This window comes from Callithrix jacchus, chromosome 3 (assembly GCF_049354715.1).
Source record: "Callithrix jacchus isolate 240 chromosome 3, calJac240_pri, whole genome shotgun sequence".
Taxonomy (NCBI): Eukaryota; Metazoa; Chordata; class Mammalia; order Primates; family Cebidae; genus Callithrix; species Callithrix jacchus.
The window spans coordinates 74,953,712-74,975,116 of record NC_133504.1 but is presented as its reverse complement, the minus strand read 5'-3'; the positions used below and the strand labels follow the sequence as shown (position 1 = coordinate 74,975,116).

At 38.4% G+C, this 21,405-nt stretch overlaps 1 long non-coding RNA gene across 1 annotated transcript in view; it reads right to left on the bottom strand.

The window, feature by feature from the left end:
* LOC128931570 (uncharacterized) overlaps positions 1–14,193 on the bottom strand; it is a 35,441-nt gene extending 21,248 nt beyond the window's left edge. The window contains exon 1 of the long non-coding RNA XR_008480063.2: positions 14,094–14,193. This is a non-coding gene — a long non-coding RNA (uncharacterized LOC128931570). The remainder of the gene's footprint in view (positions 1–14,093) is intronic.
* Positions 14,194–21,405: the final 7,212 nt, after the last annotated feature.

Sequence of the window (21,405 nt, the reverse complement as noted above, 5' to 3'; positions counted from 1 at the left end):
GAAAAATAAACTACAGGGAATTTTTGTTTGCTTATTTGCTGCTGTGACACAGACACTCTCATTTTCTCTTCCTTCCCTGCTTCTCCCCACTCAAAACAAAAAACAACCATTCCCTTACTCAAGGAGCATTGACTGACAATGCTTCAAACCATGGATGGTTTCTGGGACAGAATATATTAAATTATACTGTGCTATCATATAATATAAATACATTTGTCCCTCACTGTCCATGGGGAATTGGTTTCAAGACCTCCTTTGATACTAAAACCCCCAGGTGCCTGAGTCTCATATAAAATTGTGTTGTATTTGCATATAACCTACACACATCCTCCTGTACACTTGAAATCATCTCTAGATTACTTTTACCTAGTACAAAGTAAATGCTATGTAAATAGAAATAATGTCAAGAGAAAAACGTCTGTACATGTTCAGTAGCATCCATTATTTTTCTTTAGTATTTTCAAATTGAGGTTGGTTGAATCCATGGATGGAGAACTCATGGATACAAAGGGCCGACTATAATGAGAAGATATGAAAGCTGAAAAGACAAAGATTAATACATATTTACATAATAAAATTCTGTTCAAAGAAGAAAGTAACAAAAGCCTGCCTGGCTTGAGTTTATGGCATAGTTTTTGGAAAGATCTTGGAGATTGATTTGGGGGCTAATTTGGTACCAAAGCTATATTGAGGAAAAGATGGCAAAGAATAAAGAAATTTATCCAATAATTTTGAAGGTAGTTCCCCCTATGTCACTTTTAGGAAAGATTGCTGTAAAAGCTTAAATAGTGTTCATCTACTTTTCAGTTGCCAGACAGTTGTTCCTTGAATGGAAGTCCATATGAAATTGGATCACAAAGTGAATTGTTTATATGGATTATGTTTTGAAAGGAAAAAATATCCAGCTGCACCATCACCCAAGCTTGAAATCACAAAGTAATCTAATGCCTCTCCTATTATCTATATATTATTGCATAGTAAATTACCCCAAAACTTAGTAACTAAAAGTAATAGTAAGTACTTACTATGTCTCTCGGGTTCATCTCCATGTGGACCTCCCTGCAGAGCTTCCTGAGTGGCCTCACAATATGGCAGCTGGCTTCCCACAGAGTGAACAATCCAAGAGTAGGAGAAAGCTGTGATGTCTTTTATGACCTAGACTTAGGAGTCACACACCATCACTTCCACCGTATCCTACTGGTTACACAGGTCATCTGTAATGTAGGAGGGACTCACCAAAGTGTAAATACCAAGAGGTGAGGATCACTGGAGTGGGTCATCACTGGAGAGAGAGGCATCATCTTAGAGATAGATAGCCACACCTCTTTATTTCTCCCAAATCCAAATAGTCCCTGAATGATAACTGTTCTTTCTTTACATCTTTTTCCATTCTACCAACTCTACTCTTTAACTCCTACACCCTATCTTGATTATGACCTGATTAATATAATGACTTCTTAATTGGTTTTCTTGCCTCCAATCTACTCCACATTTTTATGCCATGTCTATCATTCTTCTTGAACAGAGCTCGTTTTGTAATTATATTTAGTTATATATATATTTCTACCCATTTATTTCCTACACTAGATTGAGAAGCTTTGAAGGTAGGGACTGATTCATATATCTGCACATCTCCATAACTCCTGAACTGTGTCTTTGAGGGGTATGATAAGGGGAAAGGCAGTAGTGAGTTGTGATTAGCACAGAGACGGTTGAGCCAGATAAATGCTGAGTTTGAATCACAGCTCTGTCATTGCAGGCTGTAAGATCTCAGGCAAGTGATTTAACCTCTCTGAGCCTATGTTTCCATATTTCTAAAAAGCAAGTTAATATTAACTTAGTAATTATAATATTTGTTGCAATTATTATTTATCAGTAGTAACAACTATTGTAACAGTTAATAATGCTTGCCTTTCAGAATGTGAGAATTGGATGGATGATGTGTGCAATGTTTTTGACACTATGCCTTGCACAAACTAAATGCTTGATAAGTGGTAGTCAGTAATATGGTACGTAGTTTGCATTTAATCATGTTTTAGGCTGGGTGCGGTAGCTTACATCTCTAATCCCAGCACATTGGGAGGCCGAGGCAGATGGATCACTTGAGGCCAGAAGTTCAAGACAAGCCTGGCCAACAAGGTGAAACCCTGTCTCTACTAAAAATACAAAAAATAGCTGGGCATAGTAGCAGGCACCTGTAATCCCAGCTACTCGAGGGGCTGAAGCAGGAGAATGGCTTGAACCCAGGAGGCTGAGGCTGCAATGAGCCCAGACTGTACCACTGCACTCCGGACTGGGTGACAGATCAAGATTCTATCTCAAAAACAAAACAAAAAACCCCTTTTTAAAAATAAGTTTATATTGAGGGAGAAAGAAGGCCCTGTACGTGGAAATTCTCTTTTTCCAGTTTTCAGGGGCTTTCGGTGGAGTTCTAGAACAGCACTATCCACTAGAACTCGGCAATAAGGGAAATTTTCAATATCTGGGCAGTTTCACAGGGTAGCCAATCACCACCTGTGGCTATTGAGTACTTGAAATGTGGTTGGCATGAGGAACTGTGTTTTTGGTTTTGTTTACTTTTAATAAATTTAAACAGTCACATGTAGTGAGTAGCTACATATTGTTCAAGACAGTCCTACAGTAATCACCGCGTGGTGGGAATCCCATTAGACCTTCTTTTCCTCTTCTTTACGTCTATCTGTGGTGCTGTAAAACTGCTCTGTAAGTAGCTGAAGTTGAATGATTGCAGGTAAAACCACGGAGTATTATAATCCTCTTACTCAAGCAAAAAGCACTGACTGACATATATGCTTCCCATGCCCACGAACCAGGCATGCTGGAGAATGAAAAGAAGGTATGACTTCTCTTTTGAGGAATATGTGATGATCTGGAGAATTCAAATTGCATACACACCAAAAAATAACTTGGGTTAATACGGTAAGTGAGAAAAAATAATTACTACATAATTGCTGTTTATGATTTTATTGTCAGTAGAAACCATTTAAATGGAATCCCACGTACATTACCGTCACCATCCTCAACATCCCATCCCAGACCCTCTGGCTCATGCTGGGTTTCCTCACAAAGCCCAACGGTTTCAATGCATTACCCTCTTCCTTTTTAATGGATGGCAAAACTGAGTCTTAGCAAGGGGCAAAACTTACCTAAGGCCACACTGTAAGTAAATAAGTGAGTTGGACTTTGAACCCAGGATTGTCACAACCCAAAGCCCATTCATCAACTTTTCTGCTCTACAGTGTCATTCTTTATAACATGACCTTCACATTGCTTGCTTGGTTTTTGAGTGTCCATGTATGTGATTTCTTTTTCTCAATATTGTTTTAATTTTACAATTACATATGTTCATTGAAGGAAAAGTTTTAAAATATAGAGAAGCAACATAAATAAATACAGACAGCCTAACTTTGGCATTAGTGTAGCCTGGTTTGCCTGTTGTCAAGAGTAATCACAGAACATAACTTTGGGAGTCCTGTCCTACCTACCCTGGCTCTCCTGGGGAAAGAGAGGCAGCCCAGTGTGAACTGTAAGCTTATCAGTTCTTTATCGGTCCAGCTTTTGATATTTTCTTACATGTGCACAATGAAATGTCAGAGTCTGAAGGGAACATATTGATTATTAAATGATTCTAGACCAATTTCCTGATTTTTAGAGAAGAGACTATAGAAGGCCCAGGCGTTTGAATAACTTGGCAACAATAATTCTCAAAGAGGTAAAATTATCCCTCACCGGAGAAACGGCAGCCAAGCATTTGGAAACTCTCTGTGCACACACAGGCTATGTTTTATTTCATAATATTCCTAAATCTATTTGTTCATAAATTCAAAGTGCTGGTCTACAGGCAGCCACTACTGCCATCTGTTGGTGGTGGGCAGAGTTGATAAATTTCTGCATAGGTGCATAAAATGGTTCTTATCTGTGAAAGTCCTTGAGTTGAAGTTCACCACAGGAACCTCTGTGTTCAAGATAGAAAGAGAGAGATGGGGGGGGGGGTCATATGGAGTCAGACAGACCTGCCTTCAAATCTTGGCTATGCTTCATGCAAGAAGTGTAGCCACTTTAATTCTCGGTTTTCCATTTGTAAAATGGGGATAATGTCTTTCATAGGGATGATGTAAGAATTAAGTTTAACAATGAGTATTCAGGTCAATGTTAGCCAAAATCTCAGTGGCCTCAAAGGAATAATTTATTTCTTGCTCACATCGCAGTTCAAAGTGGCTACTGCTGATCACCAGACAGCTCTCCAACAAGTGGTGATTTGGGACCAAGCTCATTTTATCTTCATGACTCCATCACTTCAACTTGGGCTTCGAAGGTCACCCTGGAGCCCAACATCCATCCAACAGAGCAGGAGGAGAGGGCATGAAGGAGGTTTATATGAGCCGAGCCTGGAGCTGCATACACCAATTCTATACCCATTCCATTAGCCAGAACTCAGTGTCATGGTTGCATCTCACTGCTGGGAAGGCTAGGAAACATGGTCCAGCAGTCTCAGGCACAGGATGCCAATTAACAAATTCATATAAAGTAATTAGCTCAGCTCCTCCTTCACAGTAAGTGATCACAAATGGTAATAGACACAATTTTTAGTAATAGAAACATAAGCAGCACCCTAATACAGTTGGGTACTTTTATTTATATACTATGTAATACTACTTGTATTATTCCAAGGTTTTAGCATGATGCATATGAAACTAAGAGGAAATATTATGTGGTGAAAATAGCCTGGTCTTGGAGATGTAGCTTCTAATTATGATCTTAGACAAATCACTCAATCTGAACCCCAGTTTCCGCATCTGGAGAATGGCAGGGTATCTGTGTAGTCTCCTCCTAACCCCATCTCCCCAGCTCTAAAGCTTTTTGCATAAAAGTAATACAAATTCAAGACGAAACAAACATTCAGTGACTCTCAGAATAGTCAAGTCACAGAACACTAGTCTTGGATGGGCTTAGATAGGAAAGATTTCTAAAAGAGAAAGAGCTTTAAGCCAGTTCTTGGAGGAGGTGATAGTCCTGAATAGTAGGAATGAGGGATGGAATGTGTTATGCAAGGAAGTTAGGAGAGGCCTGTACACAAGAGAAATATCAGGGGTGGCTAGGCATGGTTGGCTTATGCCTGTAATCCCAGCACTTTGGGAGGCTAAGGTGGGTGAATTACTCGAGACTAGGAGTTTGTGACCAGCCTGGCCAACATGGTGAAGCCCTGTGTCTACTAAAAATACCCAAAAAAGTTAGGCATGGTGGCAGACACCTGTAATCCCAGCTACTCTGGAGGCTAAGACAAGAGAATCACTTGAACCTGAGAGGTGGAAGTTGCAGTGAGTTGAGATCATGCCACTGCACTCCAGCCTGGATAACAGAGTGAGACTCCATCCCCTGACCAAAAAAAAAAGAAAAGAAAAAAGAAAAAGAAAAATGTAATGTAGGGGAAGAAGCATAGTAAGGAGAAAAGCCTGGCTGAAAAAGGGAATGTGTTGGGGTGGGGACAAAGAGTGAACTGAAGATGTTTGATAGGTAGAGAGAAAGAAAAAGTTAACGATAGATTGTCCGGCTTAAGAAGTCATATTTATCCAGAAGAGTCCCATTTGGAAACCATGTATGGGTTTTAGATGGGCAAGTGACATCATGAAAATCTACTAGTCATTATGAAAAGAAACCTGATTAGATCATAGCACTTGACATGGCAGTAACTTTCCTTAAATTGCTGAACTTCTAAAGTCTAAATGCTCCATTTAAAAAATTCTCCAAATATGTTAGAAATGGGAATTCTATATTCATTCCAAGGGAAAAGCAAGAGGGTTACACTGTAATGAAGAAAAAAATGAAGGTATGCAAAGAATCAATTTGTTGAAAGAGGGACCAATTTCTCTTCTGTCTTTTATTTGATTCTTTTTAACTGAGAATAAATAGGTAGGTAAGACATGAGTCAGAGCAAACTCAGAAAGTACCTAGAAGCTTTCAGTATTTGAGGCATGCTAGCTAGTTTCATGTGGGTGAAGTTTGGTTTTCAGGAAGACAAACTGAAAACAGAACTTGTTTGTTTAGATATTGCCATTCTCTAGGTGACTTACAAGGATGTTCAATGAACTGTAAGAGGAAAGAATTTCTTCGTGGCAACTGCTATAAAAAGCCTTGTTTGGAGAGAATATGGTCCCAGAGTGGACCTTGAGCACATGACGGTTGTTCTTGGGACCAGGTCCGGGGAGACAATGTCTTAGCTGAGATAAACACAAGCAGAAGGTCAGTCCAGTCCTCAAATCAGGTTTCCAATAAATGTCTGTCACCTCCTCAAGAAACAGGAGAGCTGTGAAACACTCCACAGAAATGCTGTTAGATGATGCCCTTGACTCTCTTTCAACTCCGATAAGCTCTTGGGAGATAACATTTTTTTTTTTTAGAAAAAGATTACATTGAGAAGTATAACTGTTATTTACCACATTGCTAATTTACACAAATGAAATAGTCTGCTACTAAATAACCACATGACCGTAGCAAGGCACAAGTCTTTTCTAGGTTTCAGGTATCAAGTTTCTTCTCTGTAAAATATGATTCGATTTCAGGGCTTCTTCCTCATCTAAAATGATAAATTTCAATTCAAAGACCTTCTTCTTTCTGGTGAAGTAACATGAACCTTGAAGTTACTTTATCACATTGTTCTACATGTCTATCACTCTTAATGTGTAGGAAAACACTAGCAGATCATTGAGTAGGTACTAAGGGAAGAATCCTTCATTCAGCATAATAACACATCAGTGGGAGCCTTGAGCCTAAAGCTACTTCCCTCCTACCCCAAAGACAGGAAAGGACAGAAGCTGGTCTTCACATCTTTATGCTTCTTAGAAACACCTGTGTTTTTTGTGTGTGGCTCTACAATAGAGTCTTTGGACATGTGCACTTTCTAGTTTAGCAATATTTGCTGTCTATCCTTATTCCTTATTCGAATTCAATGTTTTTATATGGGTTCTACTTTTCTCTTAAGAAGGTAATTTTTTTCTAAAGCAGGACCATATCCTAAATAGAGCAATTTTATATACAGTGTCCAGGACACAGTATGTGATTATAACATGATAATGATGAGAGCTTAAAAACTTCAAACTATAGAGCTGGTAGAGATTGTAGAGCAGCAGTCTAATATGGTAGCTGCCAGCCACGTGTGGCTATTTAAATTAGTTAGAATCAAATTAAATTTAAAAATCAGTTCCTCAGTCATACACTCAATAAGCACAGGTACTTGGTGACCACCATTTTGGACAGCACAGATATGGAGCATTTCTATCACTGCAGAAAGTTACATAGTGCAATCCTGCCTTAGTGATCAGTGAGACACAGAATTATATTTGTAAAAGATGTCAGGGAACTTGGAAGCCACTTAATACATTCTTATTTTCAGTATGAAATAAGTATTTCAGTATGACACAAATATTTTCAGTATCAAATAATTTATCACCTTACAAAATGGCATTCCACCTTAGGAAAGCTTTGTATTTCAGAGTTCTTCCTTGAATTGAGTCAAAAGCCATACCCTGTAACTTCAGCTCTCTCTATAAACAAAGTATACTTCTCTCACCTGGAACTTCATCAGAGCGTCAGTGTCAACTACTGTGTCTTGAGTTAATTCCTCTTTCCCAGTGAACCAATGCCACAGGTGAGGAAGCTGAGGCTGGAGTTAACAATCCTCCCTGGAGACTCCGTGACAGAAGTAAGACTGTTGATGTATTCCAGTCTAGCTGAACTGCTTTCAAGTCTAGCAACTAATTCATTAAAGAACGTGTGTGCATAAATTTTATAGAGTTTAAGTTCTTAGTCCTTCATCTTTCTTTCCATTTTGTTGTTGATGTTGTTGTTTTGCCATTGCTTTATTCTCATTTTGCGCTGCATACTTCCTATGAGACTTGACTATTTCTTCTCCAGAAGAGCAAAGATTACTCAGGCTCTGCATGAGTGTTTCAGAATGTAAAACAATTGCCCTCATCCACACCCCAAATAACCCCAGACGCCAAGCATAGAAATCACCAAAGGGCTTGCTTTAGTTTGACAGTTTGAAAGCAGTTTGAGAGTAAAAGAGGAAACCAGAAGCATTAATGATCAATTATGTACTTCCAAATGGTGTCTAGAAGAGAGGATGCCCTTGACAACATATTCATAAAGAAAGGGCAACTACCTCTCAAAAGTGGAGACTTTGCAGGTGAGATACTGTGTTAAGTGCCAATTACAGCTTTGGATCTGTTCAACCAATGCTCATTGAAGTGTGGAGTCTGTGCTGGGGCAACAAAGATGATTGAAACATTGTGTTTACCCTCCAGTCACTGGCAGGGAGGCCAAGTGGAGACAATAAAGAGTCAATTACCACTATAGATGACTTCACTGGTCACTCCCGTGGGTTTGTTTTCAAAGGAACCAGCAGGTCAGTCTTGGAAGTCAAACAGTTACAGGCAGTTGCTGGAATAGCAAAGCAACTCCTGTCACTAGATAAGGGGAACCAAAGACCAAGCTTCCTAGGAAAGAAGATTCTCTGATCAAATCAGCCTGGGACCAGCAAGGAAGCTGGCACTATGCAAACAGCTAGCTATCTCCATTGCCAACAGAAAAACTGGGTACCTGATCCACTTCATTAAATTTGGCATATAATCAGAAATAATGCTACCATCTGTGCAGAACTATCTCTTCCTTTTACACAATCACCAGCCTCTACCAGCAACCATTCCCCTCAATATCCATTACAGTTCTAGGTTCATAGTTGTATACACACACACCACACAGACAGGATTTTATATAGAATTATATATAATATGTATATACATATATAGATACGATTTTATGTTATATGTTTTATGTGTTAATGAACATAATTTATACATAAATATATATTTACATAGGCACATATATTTACACTTATACATTCTTATAATATTTTATGTAACCCATATGTGTGTATATATATGCACACATAAACACTGAAACCATTTCTAGAAGGAAATAGAAGAAATTTTTCATGGTGATTACCTTGGCAGGGTAAGAATGGGGTTCTTGGGGTTAGAATAGGGAAGATTACATTTGTATATTATTTTATAGCCTTTTACACAGTTTGTTTATGCTGTCTATTACTTTTAAAACAACAAAATACTTTATTAATATTTCGTTGTAATAAGGACACCATCATCTATCTTCACACTCCAAAGTGAGTTTCAATAGTTTAATTCTATTTGTTCTAGGCTGGGTTTTACCTTGGACTATTTAAGTTGTTAAGATTTCTTCTACATCTGATGACCTGAGATAAGTTAGCCCAAAATAAGATTAAATGACGTGATATATGTGACAATATTTTCTCGCAGATTATAAACTCCTACATGTAGGTGTGTAACCTAGTTTGTTGGAGATTGCCCAGAACCCAAATTGATGAAATCACCTAGGTCCTGGTTTTCTTTCCTAGACTTTTTGGAAAGAAGTGAGAGAACACTAGTACATGCTAAGGTAGGAGAGGGGAGGGTAAGAAGCCTCCAGAAGTGCTGCTGTAACCCGAGTCTCCTTGTGGAAAAAAACGCTCCTCTCCATGATGGCTGAGCTACCAGACCTTCCCCATATTCTTAGCTGATGAGTGAAGACCTCTGCTGGGACAATGAAGTATCATGCTAGGGAGTTTCCTACAAATATAGTCAATTCATTGTCTCTTTGTCTAAAGGCTAAGCCTACTTTGTCACTCTCCTTTATTGACTCTCTGGAATTCTCTTGTTTAATTTATTAATTGAACCAACACTTATTAAGTCTCTCCTCTACACCAGCACCATGTCCTGTCCTGGGGCAATGAGGTGAATATGAGATAGTCTTAGTCATTGGGGACTGCTAATAGTGAATACGGGCATGGAAATATTTTTTAAATGCAATCCAGTATGTCAACTATTATAGCAAAAAGTTTCACAGAGTACTGTGACAGTGACTGTGCAAAGGAAAGAAGAAGAGACGTTGAATAATGGGTAGGAGTTTGCCAGACAGAGATTTTGAACAGAGCAGCACATGCAAATGCAGAGGCTTGAAAATGCATGAGAGATTCGGGAGAAAGGGAATATAGTTGGGTTTGGCTGAAGTACAGAATGAAGACAAAGCGACAGAGACAAATCTAAAAAGCCTGGACAAGGTCAGGTTGTAAATGACATTGTGTATTGTGCTAAGGAGTTTGGACTCTGCCCAGTTGTTGCTAAGATGGAAGTGAGTTCATTTGATTTTTCGTCTTTTGTAAAGAAAGACTTACATAGCTACACAATTATTTACCTTGAACTGGTTAATAATTTATTCATAAGAAACTTTTTTTACCTATTTATTTCATTAAAAAGTAGAATTTGCCATTTATATACTTTCTATTTCCCTCCATTTATTGTATGTGTATGTGTGTGTGTGTTCGATATACACATGCACGTATCTTAATATTGTCTATTTCCTTTTCTTGTTACATTTCCTGTGTGCTGAGCTGGGGTATTTATTCTTCTGAATGATGCAATGGGTTAACAAGATATTATATCAAGAAGGAAATCTTTTAAGGTACAAGGACATTGACACTAACTTTTGTTTCAGTTTGATTAAACAGATGGAATTCCACGCAAGTGGAAAGTTGTGAAGGCGGACCCTATAGTATATACAACAGCAGTGAACAGAAGTGGTGGGATGTCACTGAAAAGAAAGGCAGCTGAACGGTTTCTAGCATCTCACTATTTACCAACGACAATTTGCTGCTTTGGGACTTACTGTTCAAAATCCAGGTTTTATATCAATAACAAAAAGTGATGTTTTTACTTGTGAAATGCTAAAACTCCTAACCATCAGAGAAAGGAGTGGGTGATTGCCTGGAAAACGACTCATACATTCCTCGAACATTTTTCTCAAAAAGTAATTATTTTGTGAACATGTAGAGGGCACTGGGAACTACAGTAAATGTGGGAGTGTTTCCTGAATAAAAACTACTGAAATTTTTGATAAAGATTAGTCTTCATTTTGTATATAAATGCTTTGGAGATGTCAAGAGTCAACCAAAATTGTGAGCGTACTATTTTGGAAAGTTTGGCATGACCTAATTTTAGTTGACAGGAAATATTTCTAATTAAAGATGAATATATTTGAAATGACAGAATGGCTTCAAGCATTTTAATGTCACAAGAATTAGTTGGAAAGAAAATTAATTTTTGTGACATTAAAATGAGAATAAAAAATAGTAATATGAAGATCCAAATTTAACTTGCTTATCCATTTTTAGAGAGAATATAAATCATACCAATTTAACTGTAACCTAATTTTTCCTGTCTAATTGCATTTTTAGAGTACACCGAGTTGGAGAAATTATCAGTACTACAGTAAATATTTTAATGTTGTATTAAGTTTAGATATGTTGTTTAAAAGGAGAAAAAAGCAGTCCAATATAATGAACAGGAAAAATGCTTAATGTTAGTGGTGTATGGGTTATGATCAATCTGTAAACAGAACAGTGAAGGAAGAAGCATATGTTTTAGAAAAGTATCCATCATCCAATAAAACAAGAAATTTTGTTTTTTTGGCATGTGACACTTGTACCATATTGTACACTTGATTTCCCTTTGTTTCTCCTTTTTGGTGGCACAGATGGTTTGCAGCCATGAAATATGCAGATTGCTTAGTTATGTGCCATCACTGAACTCACCTTCGCGGTGAGAAATAGCAGGCCACTCAGCAACCGTTAACAAACAGCACTTCAAAACACAAAGGTCAGTGTCCACAAGAGGACACTTTACTGCAAAGTACCATGCTGAATAGAAATTACTTGCAGATAGAGGAAAGCTTAGGAAATAATGCCGTCAAGAAAGAGAAGGCACAGAAAGGAGTTTACGCCATCAAAGTACCACATGGAGGAACATAACGGGAATTTGGAGAACCGATTGCCCTGGGTTTCGATCCCAGTTTCAGACTCAGCTAGGAAAAGTCGCTTAAAGCTCTCTGTTCCTCTGTCTTCTCATACAGAAAATGGGAGAAAGAATACATCTAAGACTGTTACAAGTATAAAATAAGCTCAGTGTCTGGACTGTGGAGAGACTTCTTAGTTTCTCTTCCTAGTATTTCGGCTTAACACAAGTTAATGAATATGGGTATGCTGATTTGATGCTTTAACATAATCACATACTCGTTTACATGAGCACGCATGACTTACTGAGGCCTCCCACATCCAGTGGACATGGGCTTGTGGGTAGCTCTAGAAGCCTCACATCCCTAGGTTTCCCTGGCCCATCCCTGACGTGGTAATTCAGATGAATTATCTGAGCTACATCAGTTTATGATTATGTTCTGCTCATCCAGAGAACACCAAGTGTTTTTAAGTCTTTTCTAGAGTAACTCAGAAATAATTCACAGTCTTCTTTTTCTATGGGCTTTCATTTCCCACACATTCTTCCATTTGAAAATTATAATAGTAACAGTAAACACAAAGACAGTTGTCATTTAGTGAAGGTCTGCTACCTACCAAGCACTGTGTTAAGCCCTTTAGGTACATTATCCTTCAAACAATTCAGAGAGGTTTGTATTTTTATCCACACATGCACTCCTTGATATCAAGAACCAACCCTTCAAAGGCAATCTTCCTGAAAAAGATGGGACAGTCTTAGAAGCAAGTTTCCTGGATATTCTGGTTCTACGGGCCAGAGGTGCCCCATCTGCAGGGATCTCTTATTCCTTCTACCATGAGAGAGAACACTGACACCCAGGCCGTGTGGCGAGTTCTCATCCTGTTCAGCCATTCTCTATGGCTATACTTTCTAGGCCCCTCCTTCAATCCTAGGTTGGAGGAAAAACTCTGTTGACCCAATTCTAGACTTTCCTGTCAATCCAGGGGGGTCTCCTGGTTCTTTTTAGCCCAGAGCTCCTGCAATGTCCTCTTGACTCTCTCACCTCCTCCCACTATGCGTTTTTGCTACGTTACACTATTGATTCTACTAAACCACACCAAAGCAATGAATCCCTCTCTGCAGCAAGCCCTCTAATGTAAAATAATCTCTCATGCCCTAATAAAATTCTGATATTACAGATAAAATGATGACTGAGGTTCAAAGACATCAAATAGCTTTGCTATGATGACCCATGTAATTACAGTCAGCACTAGAACTTAGACTTCAAACTCGGGGCTTTTTATACCATACTATTCTGTTCCAGATCTTGTCAACTCAATGTATTTCCAGGAATTTCAGAAATCAGACAGTATCCTTTTTTAATCTCATTTAAACACTCAATTCTCTGGAAAATGTTTATCTTATAAAAATACTTACAAGCAGTCATAAATAGTAAGAGCAAATTTATCGAATCTTAAATGTTAAGGAACATTAAGTACTTAAAGCGTTTTAAAAGGGTGATTCACTAGCATTCCTAAGAAACTGCGATGGGGATGATTCACTACAGAAAGTTTAAATGAGACTTTGAGTTAGACTGTGTACAAATCATAAATTATAAAAAAGAGAGCGAGAGAGAGTGAAGATTTTTTTTAAAACCCTTTGTGGTTGCTTTTCTTACAGCTGAATATCATTTTACTAGAAAAGGGGTTGGCCAACCTGTTGATTCATCCTGGACGGATGCCACTTTTTGTTTTATATATTTTTTAAAGAACTATTGCTCATGTCACCTTCTTCTGCTGCTTTTTCTCTTCTCCTTCTTTCTTCTCTACCTCCTCCTCCCTTTTTTTGCATGGGGGGTGTATTAAAATTAGCTCAAATAAAAGATCACATATTGTGCTACAAAATTAATATCTATAAAAATCAATTTTATATTGGCTTCATTTGCTCTTTCTCCTTGTCCACAGATAATGCTTATAATGTTTTTCCAAGGGAGATAAAGATATCAGAATGATCTGCTTCTAAAGGTAGAATGGAAGTAAGGTCAGTGTTGAGATGTTATGAATTCACTCTTCAGGGAAGTTTCCAAGATTATGTAGAGTAATAAAATAGAATCAGCAGGATGTAGGTAGGTAGGTAGGTAGGTAGATAGATAGATAGGTAGACAGATAATAGATCAATTGATCCTTATCAATCTAGATCTATATTGAAAAAAAGAGGTATTTTAAGGAACTGACTCACACATAATTGCAGAGCTGGCAAGTTCCAAATCTGCAAGGAGGCCATCAGGCTGGAGACCCAGAGAACAGTCAGAGCTGCAGTTTAAATCAGAAGGCCAACTGCCCACAGAATTCAGAAACCAGTCTCCTTAAAACGTTTAACTGATTAAATGAGGCACACCCACATTATTGAGGGCAATCTACTTCACTCAAAATCTACCGGTTAAAATTAAAATGTCATCTAGAAAACACTTTTTTATAATACAGAAACGTCTAGAATAATCTATCAAATACCTGGATACTGTAGCCTAGCCAATTTGACACATAAAATTAACCATCACCCTATGTCCCATTTTCAACCTGGTCAGAATAAGTAGACTGGTTGCATAATAAACTCTACCGGATACACTCTTTTTCTCTCTCTGGCTTAGTCAGAAATTTTTATGGTTTTTATAAACTATAATCTGGTTTCTTACATTTATGAGAATTTAGAAGGGAAAGTATTGCCTCAAGTCTAACTGTAGTGTTACAAATCAGTAGCAATTTTCTTTGCTAGCATAGCTGGGAAAATGATTTTCTTCAAGCTCTAAAGATTTGATAATTCCTTCCCTGCTAGTCACTGTGAACAACGGCATAAATCTATGGGATTATGAGAGTCACTTTCACAGCATTTTAAAGTAATTCTAGTTCTGTAATTCCTTTCTTTAAATTTCTAATATTGACTGACTCATCCCTTACTCTGTTCCCTACTCTGTCTTATTCTTACAGATGTAAGATGAGCCCAACAGCAATTGAGTCAGAGCTGGTGAAAGATGAGAAGTTTGTGGGTTCTAACTCCCCTGATCCTAAATAATCTCATTCTCATGAGGGATTTTACCCATGGAAGTTATCTCTCTGAGTGTGTCTGTGCCTGTGTGTCTGTGTCTTTGAAGGGAGGAGAGCAGAAATTAAGAGAAAGATGCAGAGGACATAGAATAAAGAGGAGATTGACATTTTCTTCATTTTCTTAGCTTGTTGTCCCTAAATGCTTGAAAAATTAAGATTCAAAAGATGTAAGATTTTGAAAAGATATGTTTGCTGTCATCTAAATCTTTCACCATCAAGATTTTGTGCTGGTGCCATGAAGAACAGGATGTAAAGGATGGAGTCAAAAGAGGAAAAGGCATCTCAGGCACACAAGTGGTGAAGATTTGTGGGAAAGCAGCATGGCCAGAGTGGAGAGCAGCAAGCAATGAGGCTGGACAGGCAGCCTAAAGCCACACTTTCAAGGGTCTTCAGAACCCCACAGAGATTAAGCTTGTCACAACAGTGTTGCCATGAGATAGGAGACATGATGGGAAGGGAGGTGGAATGAGAAGAAATGAACAGAAGGCCAAGGAAAGAATTTCAAAAAACCCACTCCTAAAGTGTGAGGGGCGGAGAGTGGAGCTGTGTGTATCTTGTCCCAGGTCTGATTTTCCTGCTGAAGTTAGAGGGCAGGTCAGATGCTACAGGTAAGGGGAGAGAGTAGGATTGAAAGAAGATTGTTCAGTTCAATTCCACAAGGATTTTGAAGCTCCTTCTCTGGACCGGCCACAATGCTAGGTGTTAGGAATACAAAGATGAGTAAACTGTGGCCTGTCTTTTCAAGAAGATTTCAGGCTTCAAACAATCCAAAAAAAAAATTGTGTAAAACAAAAGGAGTTAGTGGAACAAGACTTGGTCTCCTCCTTGATTCTGAAGAAAACCAGATTATACCACCTCAATATATGCCTCTTTGACATAAATTTTTTTACATGAAAGCAATTAAGAAGCAGATGCAGGAGAGCTTTGTCTTCCCTGTTTGCCTTAAAACAGGACAGAGAATTAGAAAGACAAGATATCTGTCTATTCTACTCCCTCCCACCTATAGTTCTCCTTGACAACCTTTATTAACTTAGAGGTGGCACCAGGGGAACCCAAGCAGATTCTATTACTTTCTCCATGCATTTACTTTTCCATGGTTTTCTTGCTTTTGGAAGCCTGAGATTACTTTCCTCTATCTTGTCATTTGGAAGGTAATATATATGCCAGACTTGAAGCAACTACTTTGAGTTACTTTTTTTTCACCTGATGTGCAACACATTCATGAATAAACTTGCTTTTCTCTTGTTAATGTCTTCTGTTGTAGGATTCGTCTCAACTATAAACTAATGAGGGTTGAGGAAAAATTGTTTTTTCTCCCCTTCAACTGGGAGCATAAACCTTGGCAGTCTGATGTGAGGGTAAGGGCAGCTTACCATGGAGGCCAGGCTCTTGTAGACATGCCACGTGATCAAGACTGAGCAAATGTACTTGAGGGGCCAAGGCAAGAGGATTGCTTGAGCCCGAGAGTTCGAGGCTGCAGTGAGTGGTGGTGGTGCCACTGCACTCCAGCCTGGGTGAGAAGAGTGAGACACCTTGTCTCCAAATAAATAAATATTTTAAAATAAAAATAAAAAGTAGAGTGAGCTAACGACTGAAGCTGGATGATTAGCAATTCCAGTGAAATAGCAAGTTCTGCACATGCAGAGGGTTGGGAGAGGCATGTGCGTAAGAAAGTTGTAGCTTGAGATTTATTGTAAATTCTGAGATTTCATAATGAGGCCCAGGGAGCGCATATGCATATGTGTTGCTGCTGTGTAGTGGGAATGGAGGTCAAGAAAAACAGCAAGTGAAGAGCCTTGAGATCCAAGAGACAGATGGGTTGTTAACACGCAGTAATACTTTCATGTACTTGTGGCAAGGTGAAATCGCTCCACTACTCTCAGAACGGGCTCAGAAACTATTTCTATATATCTCTGTAAATCATCTCAATTTCTTCAGTACTTACTCCATTCTGTAGAGAGCGGGAGGGCAACCCTAAATATTTAGGTTAGTTTCTAAGTAAACTCAGCACACGGTAATAAAAAGAACCAGCTACATAACTTGCAGGCTCATTGAAAAATGAAAATGCATGATCCCTTTCTCAAAAGTTGAGAGTTTCAAGATGGTGACAGTAGAGTGTGTAAACAAGGGTGGGGTACTTCTGATCACACACCCACAAAGCTGGCCGTGGTAATGAGGTCAACAACCCCTTTAGGTGACAGCTCCATATCTTTAAAGTGCTCAGGGTCTCAGAGTTCTCTTCCTCTGGCTGCTCTCCACAGGTGGGACAGAGATTTGGAGGAAAAGAATATGTAACACAGCTGCTTTTTGTGTCTCCTGCACTGGTGACCACTGAGGTGCAGCCAGCTCATCTAATTTTGCGTGTAGACTTCTGGCCACATGCTGAAGCCTGTGAGTCCAACCACTTTACTTAAGCAGCACATTCTTGGCCAGGGCAGGACAAACCAGTCCACCAGTGCTTTTGATACCTCCATGTTTTGTCATTAGGGCATATGAGAAACATCCAGTCCCCAAAATTCCACAGCAACCTTTGGGTACTGCCTGCACCACGGAGCCCTATCCCCACTGTTCCCACACTCTACACTGAATCCCTGTCACCCTGTGATTGGTTCAGCTCCTTTCTAGGACACCTGAGAAAGTGGGTCACTTGCACTGATGCTTCAAAAGCAGCTAATAGGTTAGTCTTTTAAGGGCATGCAAGAACCTGTCCGTTTGCCCTTTGCACATCTCTACTGACAGCTTCTGGATCTTCTCCTTCCCACCATTTCTCCAGCTGAAGAGATATTTTGAGCTTTTTGAGATTCCATATGACATACCTCACTTTCTTATCTGGTTCTCAGTCACACCAAATTGGCTTCATCCGAATTTTTTATTCATAATGTATTATTTTCATTGGTTTTATGCATGTTCCTCTTTTATTTTCAGTTGTTCATTCATTCATTAAATAATATAATGAACATCATAAAATCACCACCCAATCCAGAAATTAAAACATTACCAATAACTAATACCTTTCTCTGTGCTTCCGTCATCCTGCCCCCGCCTCTCCTCTAGAAATAACTATTATCCTGAATTTTACACTATTTCTCTCTCTCTTTCTCTTTTTTATCTCTCTCTCTCTCTCTCTCTCACACACACACACACACACACACACACACACAGAGTTCTATCCCTTATATAGGCATCTGTGTACTATAGCCATTTCATACCAGTTCAAGAGAACCAACTGTGTGCATCCCTTCTGAACTCCACATTTAGGGAGACCATGTTTGTAACTTGAAATCAGCCATGGTGGGAATATTTCCAACAAGAAATTAGCAATTACTGCGCAATGGAGCCCATTTCTCCAGGGAGCCTGTTTTAAACCTTTACCAACACACCACTGCATGCATGTTACTAAACAAAGAATATTTGCCTCTTTTGTTCACTCGCTGTATTCCTAGCACTTAGAACAATGCTCAGCACATAATAGATAGGAAGTTGTTAAATATGTGAGTTAGTGTCTTTCTCTATCCCTGTTCCTGGATACTTTGAGTGGATACGGACTCAAAGTATTCTTTCTGAGCCTACTATACATTTCTGGCCCAAGAAAAAGCCATATATTGACTTTTTCTGGAACTAAAAGATTAATCCTGATATTTTGATATGTTTCAGTGGCTCCACAACTTTACATTTTCTATACTATCCCACTCCACCCTCATCATATAACTGAAACAATCCTATGTGTTTATCTTTCTTGTTTCATTTTCCTCTCCTCTTCCTAAGCACATAGAAAAAGAGTATTTCCCATCCCTCTTGGAACTAGGTTGAAGCCACGTGACTGGGTTTTGCTGATGGACATAAGTAAAACCTGGCCATGTGCCACCATATTCTCATCCCTCTTTTCCGTCTCTTGTTTAAGATGGCAGTGTACAGGGTGCTGGATCACTGAGTCACCATTTAGAGGAGAGCCCCAAAGGGGATCCACTAACCCACCAGACTGACATAAGCAAAAAACTTATTTGATTAAGCTATTGAGCTTTGGTATTTGTTACTGCAGGCTAGTTGATCCTATCCTGACACTTTTCTCAGGAATATCCCCACAAGTCCTAGATTAATTTTAATTGAACAAACATGGATTATATGTCCATTCCTGAAATAATTATTGTGGCCAGAAAAATTTGATGCATCGATTGGCCAAGCTTGGTTCACATGCTCTATTCCTGGAGTTCAACATGAACTTTGACAAACAAATGGGTTGATATTGAGGTAAGAGTTGATATGCCAGAAATAAATTATGGAATTATTTTGGTTTTGTTTTTTAAGGAGTAGGAGAGGATAAGGAGTGGACACTAATGTCAAAAAATATGAGCTTTCAGGAATTATGGGTAGAGTATTTTATTTTAGTAAATATTAATGTTAAGGATTAGTTTTAGATAAAGCCTGAAAGATCAAATTGAATCCAATTTTAAAACTCTAACCCTGGAATGCCAAATTAAAGTAGATTTTCTATTCTTAGGAAATTATGTATGTTTTTGTGTTGGGCAGTTATTTGATGTGTTTGATGAGAGGAGTTATTTAAGAATAATAACTTAGTGGTAGTTTGAGAATAGTTTGAGATGGGAGAAAACTGGAGTTTAGAAAATTATAATAATTTGAGAATGCAAGAATGAGTAATAATAGTAATGATTTTAGAGAAAATTGATGCATACTGAGTTATATAAGAAAGGAAGAATTGACAGGTCTTTGGGGGTAGATAAGCAGGAAACAAGATTCAAAGGTTTGAAACTTGCACAGGGAGATTTTATTTGGGGAAAATTATACACTTCAGGATGCTGAGTCTGAGATGCCTTTTAGATATTCAAATGGAAGACAAATAGTTTTGTAGCTTGAATCTGGGAATAATGTGGTCTGGAGACATAGATCTGGTAGTCATATACTTAAAGATATTTGTTGATAAAATTATTTAACGAGAGTGGAGATAAAAAGCAAAAGTCTAAGAAAACTCCTTGGAACTGGCTAGCCATATGCAGAAAATTGAAACTAGACCCCTACCTCACAATGGGTTGAAGACTTAAACATAAAACTCCAAACTATAATAACCCTAGAAAAAAATCTAAGCAATATCATTCAGAATATAGACACTGGCAAAGATTTCATGATGAAATAGCCAAAAGCAACTGCAAAAGAAGCAAGACTTGACAAATGAGGTCTAATTAAACTAAAGAGCTTCTGCACAGCAAAAGAAATTATCATCAGAACTAACAGGCAACCTACAGAGTGGGAGAAAAATTTTGCAATCTATCTATCTGACAAAGGTCTAATATCAAGAATCTACAAGGAACTCAAACAAATTTACACAAAAAAACAAACAGCCCTATTATAAAGTGAGCAAAGGACATGAACAGACATTTCTCAAAAAGAAACATATTCATGCAGCCAACAAACATAAGGAAAAAAGCTCAACATCACTGATCATTAGAGAAATGCAAATCAAAATCACAATGAGATATCATCTCACACCAGTCAGAATGGTGATTATTAAAAAGTCAAGAAATGACAAATGCTGACAAGGTTGCAGCGTAATGGGAATGCTTTTACACTGTTGGTAGGAATGTAAATTAATTCAACCATTGTGGAAGACAGTTTGGCAATTCCTCAAAGATGTAGATCCAGAAATACCAATTGGCCCAGCAATCCCATTACTGGGTATATATCCAAAGGAATATAAATCATTCTACTACAAAGATACATGCATTCATACATTCATTGCAGCACTATTCACGATAGCAAAGATGTGGAATCAACCCAAATGCTCATCAACAATAGACTGGATAAAGAAAATGTGGTACATATACACCATGGAATACTATGCAGCCAGAAAAAGAAATGAGATTATGTCCTTTGCAGGAACATGGATGAAGCTGGAAGCCATTATCCTTAGCAAACTAATGTTGGAACAGAAAACCAAGCGCCACATGTTCTCAATTATATGTGGGAGCTGAAACAATGAGAACAAGTGACACAGGGAGGGGAACAACACACACTGGAGCCTGTCAGGAGGTGGGAAGGAGGGAGGGAGAGCATTAGGAAAAACACTAATGCATGCTGGGCTTAATATCTAAGTGATGGATTGATAGGTACAGCAACCACTATGGCACATTTTACCTGTGTAACAAACCTGCACATCCTGCACATGTACCCCAGAACTAAAAATGAAAATTTAAAAAAAAGAATAACTCCTTGGGTAATAACCATCATTATGACCCAGTAGAGGTAGGAGAAACTGACTGAAGAAGAGAGAAGTAAAGAGAAGTAGGAAGCCAATAAAACATCTCTTAAAATTGCCAAATGCTGCAGAGTAACACTAAGGAAGTCACTGGGATCTTGAAATTTCAATAGAATGAAAATGAAGTTTCAGGAAAGCCAAATTTTGAAGTGTTAATGAGATAGTAAGTAGTAAAGAAATA